Source organism: Myotis lucifugus, unplaced genomic scaffold (genome assembly GCF_000147115.1).
Source record: "Myotis lucifugus unplaced genomic scaffold, Myoluc2.0 scaffold_52, whole genome shotgun sequence".
In the NCBI taxonomy this organism is placed as follows: Eukaryota; Metazoa; Chordata; class Mammalia; order Chiroptera; family Vespertilionidae; genus Myotis; species Myotis lucifugus.
In genome coordinates, this window is record NW_005871100.1 from 3368788 (window position 1) to 3378573 (window position 9786).

General features: G+C 44.0%; 1 protein-coding gene across 5 annotated transcripts in view; it reads right to left on the bottom strand.

The window, feature by feature from the left end:
- Positions 1-2058, bottom strand: part of TAX1BP1 (Tax1 binding protein 1) — a 53733-nt gene extending 51675 nt beyond the window's left edge. For all 5 annotated transcript variants that reach the window (XM_023753830.1, XM_023753832.1, XM_023753831.1 and 2 more), the window contains exon 1: positions 1940-2058. The gene's annotated coding sequence lies outside the window, so the exon portion shown is untranslated. The remainder of the gene's footprint in view (positions 1-1939) is intronic.
- Positions 2059-9786: the final 7728 nt, after the last annotated feature.

Below are 9786 nucleotides of genomic sequence, written 5' to 3' on the forward strand. Positions count from 1 at the left end.
CCTATAGGACACACAAATATATGAAGGATAAAATGTCTGACATTTTAATAGTTTCCAATTATTCATACTATAACTTAAACAAAGACTAGCAGCTAGTTTACACACCAGAAAAATATTACTAACATTCTTTCTCGGAGGCAGAAAAGCCACCCATCTGTTAATTTGCACTCTGACAGGGATCTACCTCCAGAACTCTTTACAGGTGAGTTCTCTGCTCAGGGGTCACTGACATCACTTTTTACTATTTTAGACTGTTTTAAAAGTTGGTTTCTAAAATGCTACGATCATGGCCCATATACTATATTAGAGGGGAGAATTTTTTTCTCTTCTATTACGGATTTATTTGAGGCAAAATAAACTAAAAAGCCAGGCGTTCATCCAGCCAAAATCTTACTTAACAGTATGCAAATTGCAAAAGAATACAAACCAATAAGCTTCACCTGAGATAATTCCGCCATAGTAGTATAGAAAAAAGTAGTTAGGATCTTTCATAATTATTTAACATCATTAAAAATGTTGAAACTTAAAATTCCAAGATACCTGCTATTTTGTTAAGGAAAAGGAATTTACTGGTTAATTCTACATAAATGGCTGAGGCCATAATTGTAAACAGAAGTGTACAATTAAAAAATGTGATAAGTAGAAAACAAAAATTACAAAATGTTCTTTGAAGTTGAAAAAAAAAGACCCAACCCTAGTAAGACCTCGTCTCTAATGTAATCAAGTAATCCTTCAAGAAATCAAGTTCACCCTTACTAAGAACAAAACTAAGGCCTTCTCTACACCCGAATGGCACCTGAAGGCAACTAACCCATGTTTAGATTAACTGGTTAATCAAGTAATCTCTTTAAAAGCTTTTTGGAATTGAGCCCCAAAACTATAATTAGTAATTGTCTGTGCGCGGTTTGTAGAAACCTTGCAATTAGCGGAAAGCAGACAGTTGAAAAATTTGGATTTTTCGATCTAAATCCCCGACTTAATAGTAATCCATAACTACTTTTTGAAACCTAATACATGTAGGTCAAATGCCACAGTGTTTTCAAGCAAAGCTATTATGAATAGGGTAATATATGTTTATCAACAAACACGCACACACACACACTTCTCCGCCCTCTCCACCCCCCCCCCCCCCCCCCAACAATTTTCCAAAGCGAGGAGCGCACACTCCCGACGTGTCAACACACTGCGGCCCAGCGGAGTGTCGGCTGGACCGGAAGGAGAGTTGTGAAATCAACAACAGTTGCCTAAGCAAAGGAAGATGTGACTCTCTCCCAGGAGATCTGCTAAGTTCCCCGGGAACGCTGTGCTTCAGCGCCATTTATAAACAGCCGGAAAAAAAGCGTTATCTAATCCCGCACCCCAGGTGCGGCCGGAGACCGGGCTAACTCCGCCCGCCGCGACCGTGGGCGGCGCAGGGAGTCTCCGCCTCCTCCACCGGCGACTCAAACCAAAACACTGGGGTTCCGTCCGCACCAGCAAACCCCAGCGTCCTTCCCGGACTCGACCTAGAGGTTTGCCCAAACTTACCTAGGCCGGCAGCACCCTCACACCACTCGCCCGAGAGCTGAGCCTCGGGCAGGCCCGTTTCTGCTTTGGGGGTCCCCCGCCACTCGCCCCCGCCATAGCGCCCACGTCCCACACGCCTCCCCCAACTCGCGAAGGCTTATCCCGGCCTCCCCGCGGCGTGGGGCAACCACCCGTCGCCTTTTTCCAAATCCACTGCCAACTGAATTCGCCCACTCCCTGTCACAATCGCGGCCCGGGAGGAAAGGCTGTCCTCGACAGGGATAGCGTCGTCATTTTGTGCGTCGTCACCACGGAGACCATTCCCGAGACCCGCCAGGCCCTAGAGTCTAGGAGCTGAGGGGCGTCTCCCGAGCCCCCAAAGGGCTCCGCTGGGGTCCCGCGCACAGGGCGCCGGGCCGGGCAAAGCGCTTACCCAGGGAGGGGCTCCCGGACAAACGGGGAGTCCTACTGAGGCTCCCGAGACGGAGCCGCCATCAACCGCCGAACCTCTTCCGCCACCAATGCCACCTCCAGTGACCGGCTACGCCTCCCTTCAGAGCCCAAAGCCGGCTACGTCACTTCCGCCCATGGGTCCGCCCCTTCCGCCGCCTCGGGTTGGGAGAGGGGAGAGTTCCCCTACTCGCGTTCCCCCTCCAGTCTGGCCGGCACTCACTTTACCCTCCTAAGTCTGAGCCTGCCTTTCCTCCTCCCCGGATCCTCCTCTTTCTTAGGCCCTGTCGTTTCGCTCTGAAACTTAGTCGCCACTAAAGAGGGTCCGTTTGGGTTTGCATTTATGACTTTTTAATTTACCGGAAAATTAAGTAAATTTCCGGTAAAGTGGAAAGGATAGGCCAGAGGTATATGGACAATCACCAGATCACTGCGTGGCTCTTAAAAAATCTGTTGAAGCGAATCCTTTCACTTTATAGATCAGAATGTGTCCAGCCATAGAAGTGAAGGAGCCACCCACAGCTGGAGCTGCAACCCCTCACCCCAAGGCGCTCTCCCAACCCCTGGTCCTGTGTGGTCTTTTAATTGTTTTATTTTTAACTCTATTTTGTTGTTGTTGTTGACACTGTCCTTTTCTTATTTGTGAGGTTTTGTTCTCTGTAAAAACCTCAGTGACTCCTAGGAGCTTTTCAACTCTAATGTTCTGTGATTCTATTTCCTCTTGCCCTAGCAGTGGCCTCTTTCTACCTGCATTTCTGAGTTATCTGCTTTTACTATGTGTTACTTTGTATGTGTGACTTTTGTCCTGTATTCTCTGTTCAATTATCTATATATATAAAAGCCTAAGCAACCATTACAACAGGTCGACCTAACAACCCATCGACCTGTGGCTATGACAACGCACTGACCACCAGGGGGCAGACGCTCAATGCAGGAGCTGCCCCCAGGTGGTCAGTGTGCTCCCACAACCAAACTCCCTCAGCCAGCCAACCTCCCATGGTCCCTCCCCCTGGCTAGCTGGCTCCGATTGCCGGCCAGGCCAAGGGACCCCACCCCTGCATGAATTTGTGCACCGGGCCTCTAGTAACTTATAAAATTACTTGATTATTATAGTATACTAGAGGCCCAGTGCATGAAATTCATGCACTCGAGGGAGGGTTCCTCAGCCCAGCCTGTGCCCTCTCGCAGTCCGGGAGCCCTCAGGGGATGTCCGACTGACAGCTTAGGCCTGCTCCCCACGGACATCCTTAGTGCTGCCACCGCCACTGTGCTCGCCAGCCATGAGCCTGGTTTCTGTCGCACTGACCACCAGGGGGCAGCTGCTGCATTGAGCATCTGCCCCCTGGTGGTCAGTGTGCATCATTGCCACCAATTGACCAGTTGTAACGGTTGTTCAGGCCTTTATATATATACTAGAGGCCCGGTGCACAAAAATTTGTGCACTCGGGGGGGGGGGAAGGGGGGTCCCCCAGCCCGGCCTGTGCCCTCTCGCAGTCTGGGACCCCTCGGGAGATAACTACCTGCTGGCTTAGGCCTGCTCCCAGGTGGCAGAGGGCACGCCCAATCCCTAGGTGCAGCCCCTGGTGGGGCTCAGAGCAGGGCCGATTGGGGAGTTGGGGCGCCGCCCCCTGTCATGCACAGAGCAGGGCGGATTGGGAGGTTGCGATGCCACCCTTAGTCACGCTCAGGGTAGGGCTGATTGGGGAGTTGGGGCACCGCCCCCTGTCACACTCAAGGCAGGGTCGATGGGGAGGTTGCAGCGCCACCCCATCACTCACAGAGCAGGCCGATCAGGGGGTTGGGGCGCTGCCCCCTGTCACTCACAGAGCAGGGCCAGTGGGGGGAGGGGGGTTGGGGCACCCTGTCACTCACAGAGCAGGGCCCGCAGGGATCAGGGGGTTGGGGAGCTCCCCCCTATCAGGCACAGAGCAGGGCTGATCAGGGGGTTGGGGCGCCTTCCCCTGTCACACACAGAGCCGCAGGGCGATCAGGGGGTTTGGGCGCTGCCCCCTGTCACGCTGATCCCGGTGCCGGGAGCCTCGCTGTTCCGCTGATCCCGGTGCCGGGAGGCATATTACCCTTTTACTATATAGAATAGAGGCCTGGTGCACGGGTGGGGGCCGGCTAGTTTGCCCTGAAGGGTGTCCTGGATCAGGGTGGGGGTCCCCCACTGGGGTGCCTGGCCAGGCTGGCTGAGGGGCTGAGGGCCGTTTTCATGTTGGCGGGTGACTGAAGCTCCCAACCGCTCCTTTTTTTCTTTTTTTTTTTTTTCTATTCTGGGCCAGCTTTAGCTCTGAGGCCTCGCTGCTGAAAACATTGATACAATGTTGTGGTCCGGCTGGCTGAAGCCCGGCTGACTGGGGTTTGGTTTAGCTTCTATATTTGCAACATAGTTGCTTAGAGTTGCAGCTGAGAGGCCGGCAAGTTAGGCGGGGAACGTTGGAGTCCGCAGTCACTGGAGCAAGCAAGCCTCCCTGTTCGCTTCAGTGCATGGCTGCCAGCCGCCATCTTGGCTGACAGTTAATTTGCATAAGGATATGCTGATTAGCCAATGGGAAGGGTAGTGGTCGTACGCTAATTACCATGTTTCTCTTTTATTAGTGTAGATAGATAATTGAACAGAGAATACAGGACAAAAGTCATACACACAGAATAACACAGTAAAAGCAGATAACTCAGAAATGCGGGTCGTTCCGCAGTTTGGTCTATTTGCATATTAGCCTTTTATTATATAGGATCTTACCTCCCTATAGTAGGCATTATTAAGGTAAAAAACATTCAAACACGAAAAGAATTTTTGTGAGTTTATTTGAGCCAAACTGTCGACAACTGCCCAAAAGCTGAGTCTCAATGTACTGTATTAGGATAATGCTCCGGAGAATGGCAGTTTTTCATGTTGTTTTATACATTACAGTCAAAGGAGGAGATGTAGGTGGGTTACATGAAATCCATTGCTGATAGATTAGGGAGGCAGGAGAAAGCAAAGCAAGGAAACCTCTGAGAAAAATAAAATGATAGACACATACTTCTTTTACTTAGGTGGGTACAGGATAGTTAACAGTCAACATTAATATGATAACAATAACAATGAAGGAATTTGTGGTATCTGTCCTGACACCCAGGGCATTTGGTTGTGCCCTGGGAGGTCCAGAAAAAGGGAAGTTACAAGTTACCCAAGTATTTCAAGGATATGTTCTTTCAGATGTAAAAAGACAATAGACTTGGTTAAGGTAAAGACTGACCTTTGTCAGGGAAGATACCAGCCTAGGACATGACTACCCACCATAACTGCTTTTAGTTAAAGTTTTAATTTCAGACCATCCTTTGTGGTTACTTTAGGTCTTTGTGTTTGCAAGACTGCCATGCAGGCCTTCCCTGAGCTTGTCAGGTTAGCATGTGGCCCTTTTTTCATCCACAGCATTCACTCTGAATCCTAATTCCACGGAAGCAAGTGTGTTCTGTTCTAGTCATCATATCCTGGGTTGCCATAAAACTCTGATAAAATTTGCAATATCATCAGGGATGAAAGGATAATAAATTAGATCACACTAAACATTGTAACACTTCCTAAGTACAGAACTACAAAATCCTCTTTCATACACTTTCATCTTCACTTCCACTTAATTAAATTTATAATACTTTCAATAATAATAGGTTCTCAATATTTGATGATTAATTTCTTTCCTGTTAATTGAAATTTTTGAACTTAATCTTGTCTGTAGATTCTACTTTTTCACAGAATTTCAGAAGAATATTTAGCCCCAACTTCCTTATTTGACAGATGAAGAAAACAGTATGATAATATCAATAATCATTGGTGCTACTGATAATAACCTTCTGGTAGTAGAAATACCTGTCCCTTAAATGTAAATATAGCAGTAAACTTTATAAGTGCAATTTTTCAGCGATGTCACTCTGTATATTCTAATTACCACCGATTTTCACTTAATGAAATCATAAAAACAATATTCTTAATAAAAGTTACAATTGGAAAACATTTTATGCAGGTATTTATTTATTTTTAATAATTTCCTGAATTTTTAGACCTTATTCTCTCCCATGAAGATATTCATTTTGGAACTTTAACTTACTTTAGTCCTATTAGTCCTGCTAATAATAATGCCTTAAGTTTTTGGACAATGATTTTTCCAGCAAGATAAATATATACTGTTTCTGTATTTAATTGAATTTTTAAAAATTAACCTATTATATGTATAGCAATGTATACAATGGCTATAAGACATATAGATCCATAATCCCTTATATGAAACCTTTGAGCCAAATGGATTTCAGGAGTCTGAATTTTTCAGACCTTAGAAAAGTATACTTTATGTTATACAACCTTCCACAAGGTCTGAGGCAGCACAGTGTCTTATTTTAGGTTTTGCCACTTGACCATGGTTCCAGGTCATGTTTTATGGACAGATGAATTTGGGTCAGAAGAGGTTTTGCCACCAAATGTTAAAAAAACACACATTTGATCAAAGGTTTTGGATTTCAAAATAGTGAATAAGAGATCATAGATCTGGTCAAAGAATTATTGCAAAATAAATCCCTCAGTATCCCATGACATTTCTGAAGCAATGACAATTTCAAGTAGTTTCTAGGCAGTTGGCCTAACTTACCACTTATCCTGTATTTTGATTGGAAAAATATCTAAAAGACATCGTTTCTCTATTATAACGTATGACAGCAAAGGTAAGAAAATAAATGAATCCCTCTCTCTTCCATTCTCCTTAAAAATCAATGGAAAAATTGAAAGGGCGAGGGCTAGGCCCTCCACCTTGCCTCAGGGTAAGGGCTACGCCCTCCACCTTGCCCCAGGGTAAGTGCTCCATCTTACCTTGGCCACGTGCTTGGCAAGGAGCTTCTTCCCGGAAGTCTAAGCCTCTGCTAGCCACACCCAGGAACAAGACACAGACTTGTGCCTGGCCAATCGGCAGAGCACAGTCCTTTCTCCTCCCCTTCCTCCAACTCCCCCTATATAACCCGTCTCCACACAGAGTTATCTCTCTCTGCTTCCTGTCGCTGCGTCGGCAAGGTGGGGGAGCCGAGCTAGCTCGAATAAAGACTCTTATGCTTTTGCATCGGACTGGCTGGCTCCCTGATGTGGTTTCTTGGGGATCCTGAAATCTGGGCATAACAAAAATATCCTTGGGTGAAGATTAACAACAACAAAAAAGAAACCGAGCCTGCAGAGGTTTATACTTTAGTAAGACCTTTGCCCCACCTGGCTCCTAAGAGTGTTCTTGTGCAACTGAGAGGTCACTGGAATGTACATATTATCCAACCTCTCTTCCTTATCTTATTGAGAAGAGTAATAGCCAACACAGTACTTTGAATTCTTTAGGCACTTAATGTCAATAAGGTTCTTTCTTTCCTCTGTGTTTCTCATCACATACCTTTATTTTTTGAGTCACAATGTGGGGTTTTTTTAATTAATAAAAGTTATTTCGAGGAAATATTAAAAGTTTTAATTTTAACAAAGGTGGAATCAAAGTTTTAGGCTGAAATGTGGTTTTATTCCCACAGATCCCATCCCCTCCCACCTTCTCAGGAATCCTGTATCATCATATATTCAAGCCCTCCATCTCCACTGGATTTTTCCCAGTGTCTTTTCAACATTGTTCAAGATTCTTAAGTAATTTTTTTAAAATTCCCTTGATCTGTATTTCCTTCCAGCTGTTACTGCCTTATGTCTTCACCTTCTCCAATATACTGATATGTGAATACACAAAACAATAGAACAATAATTATCAGAGAGGCTGTCATTAAAGAGCACAGTCTCTATTTGGATTCATAATCCTGGCTGCACCACTTACTAGCTCTGAGAACTTGCATAGTTTAAATATTTACTTAACCTTTGGAACTTCAGTTTCCTCATAGAAAAACAAAAATAGTAATGTTTGTATCTATCTTATAGGGTTATTGTGAGCATTACTTTAATTCATATAAAAATATATTAAAGTGGTATCTGGTACACAGAAATTGTTCTGTACACATTAGCTACTACCATCATTATTGTTATGTAAAGAATCTATATATGTTATCAATACTTTCAATAGATACATACACACACCCATGCCTGCATGTCAAACTGTGACTTCCTCTGGGAAGTATAACTTTTACCTTTAATAATATAGACATCTATTTCCATTGGAGAAGCAGTTGAATTTTGTTATTGTTCTTGGCCAACACATCTGAACCACTTTTGCTATTCCTGGATAATTCCTCACCTTATGAAGCAGGCAAAGCATTCCACTCTAGAAACTAGAAACTGAAATACAAGCTACGTGCTTTCCCATAGTCCCTTGTGGTCAGGGCATGGGCTACATGAGTCAGGGGCTTATCTGGCCCAGGAGAGGCAGCAGCTGGCTGGCAGCTATAGCCCAACTCCGGAGGAAGACATATCAGAAATTGCAGCACCCAGGTGGGGTTAGCTGAACCAGCTGTGACATCACTAGGGCAGGCAAGGAGCTCTTCGTAAGACCTGTAGGGCAGTATGATTTTCAAGCCTTCCCAAAGAGTCTGTGAGCTACCCACTATCTCTTTAATAAAGACTTTTTTCCCCCTAAGTTAGCCTGAGTTGGTTTATTTATTAGAAACCAAGAACACTGACTGGAGTATATTTTTCAAATTAAAAGCTTTCCCAACTTTTTACTATGAATAATTTCAAACATTTAGGAAAGGAAAAGAATAGTAAAATGAATACTTACATATCATCCACCCAGATTCAAAAATTAGTAACATTTTGATATGTTTGCTTTATTTCCGTTCATGTTGCTGAACATTTGAAAGTTAGTTATAGGCACCAAGAGAATGAGTAATAATTTCATAATATTCTCATCTACCTAGATCATATTCAAATTTCTCCAAATATCCCAGGAATACCTTTTGTACCTTTTTTTTTTTTTCAAGCCAAGGTCCAATACAACACATTGTGTTTGGTTAGTTATACATGTTCAGTGTCTTTTTGTAATTTAAAAATACAATTACGAAAAATAAGGCAATATATGGGGTGTGGTCCTACCTTTATTGTTTTCTACATAATGATTGAGAAGATAAAAACCAGAATGAACAGTTAATAAGCAGTATAATCACATGCCAAATTTAAGTGTGGTGCTAAGCATACCAAAATAAATAGAACAAGGTCCCTGACCTCAAGGATTCAGGCTTCTAGTTTCTCCAAATACACACACAACTTGTTAGTCTTGTTTTTAACCAGCTTAAGAAACAGATCAAGGTTGGATATCAGAAGTAATTCTTGCCTTGGCTCAGAACCACATTATGGAGTGAGAGAGCTGAGCAAGGCTAGATGCACATACCTAATAATTTCTCTCCCACTACTTTCTGAGTCCTGTGCCAACTCAGAATAGCATTCGAGAACTGTCACCACCTGATTCCAATCTAACTTTTCAACCGCAGCTCTCACCACTTCCTCTTCCACAACTCAAACTGGACCTATACTTTCTAAAATATGTTTCACATTTTCCCATCCGTACATTCTACTGGAATGCTGCCACCACCCCCACTATCTTCAAACTCCCACCCATACTGCAAGGCCCAAAGCGGATGCTGCAGGTTCAGTGAGAAGGTTCTGGAGTCTACAGCGTTGAGAGCAATTTGAGAGTGATTCTAGCAAAACACCAGGCAGTATTTTATATATGTTTAATACGCACACAAAGACTTCTTTAATTGGTTTATTAAAAGCTATTTTTAAATTTATAATAAAATTACCTTGTAGCCTGGATCAATGATTTACATTGTGTCTAATCTGAAGAAATTAAGGTGGAGATTTAGCAATTATCTGATTTGTATGATAGACATTCG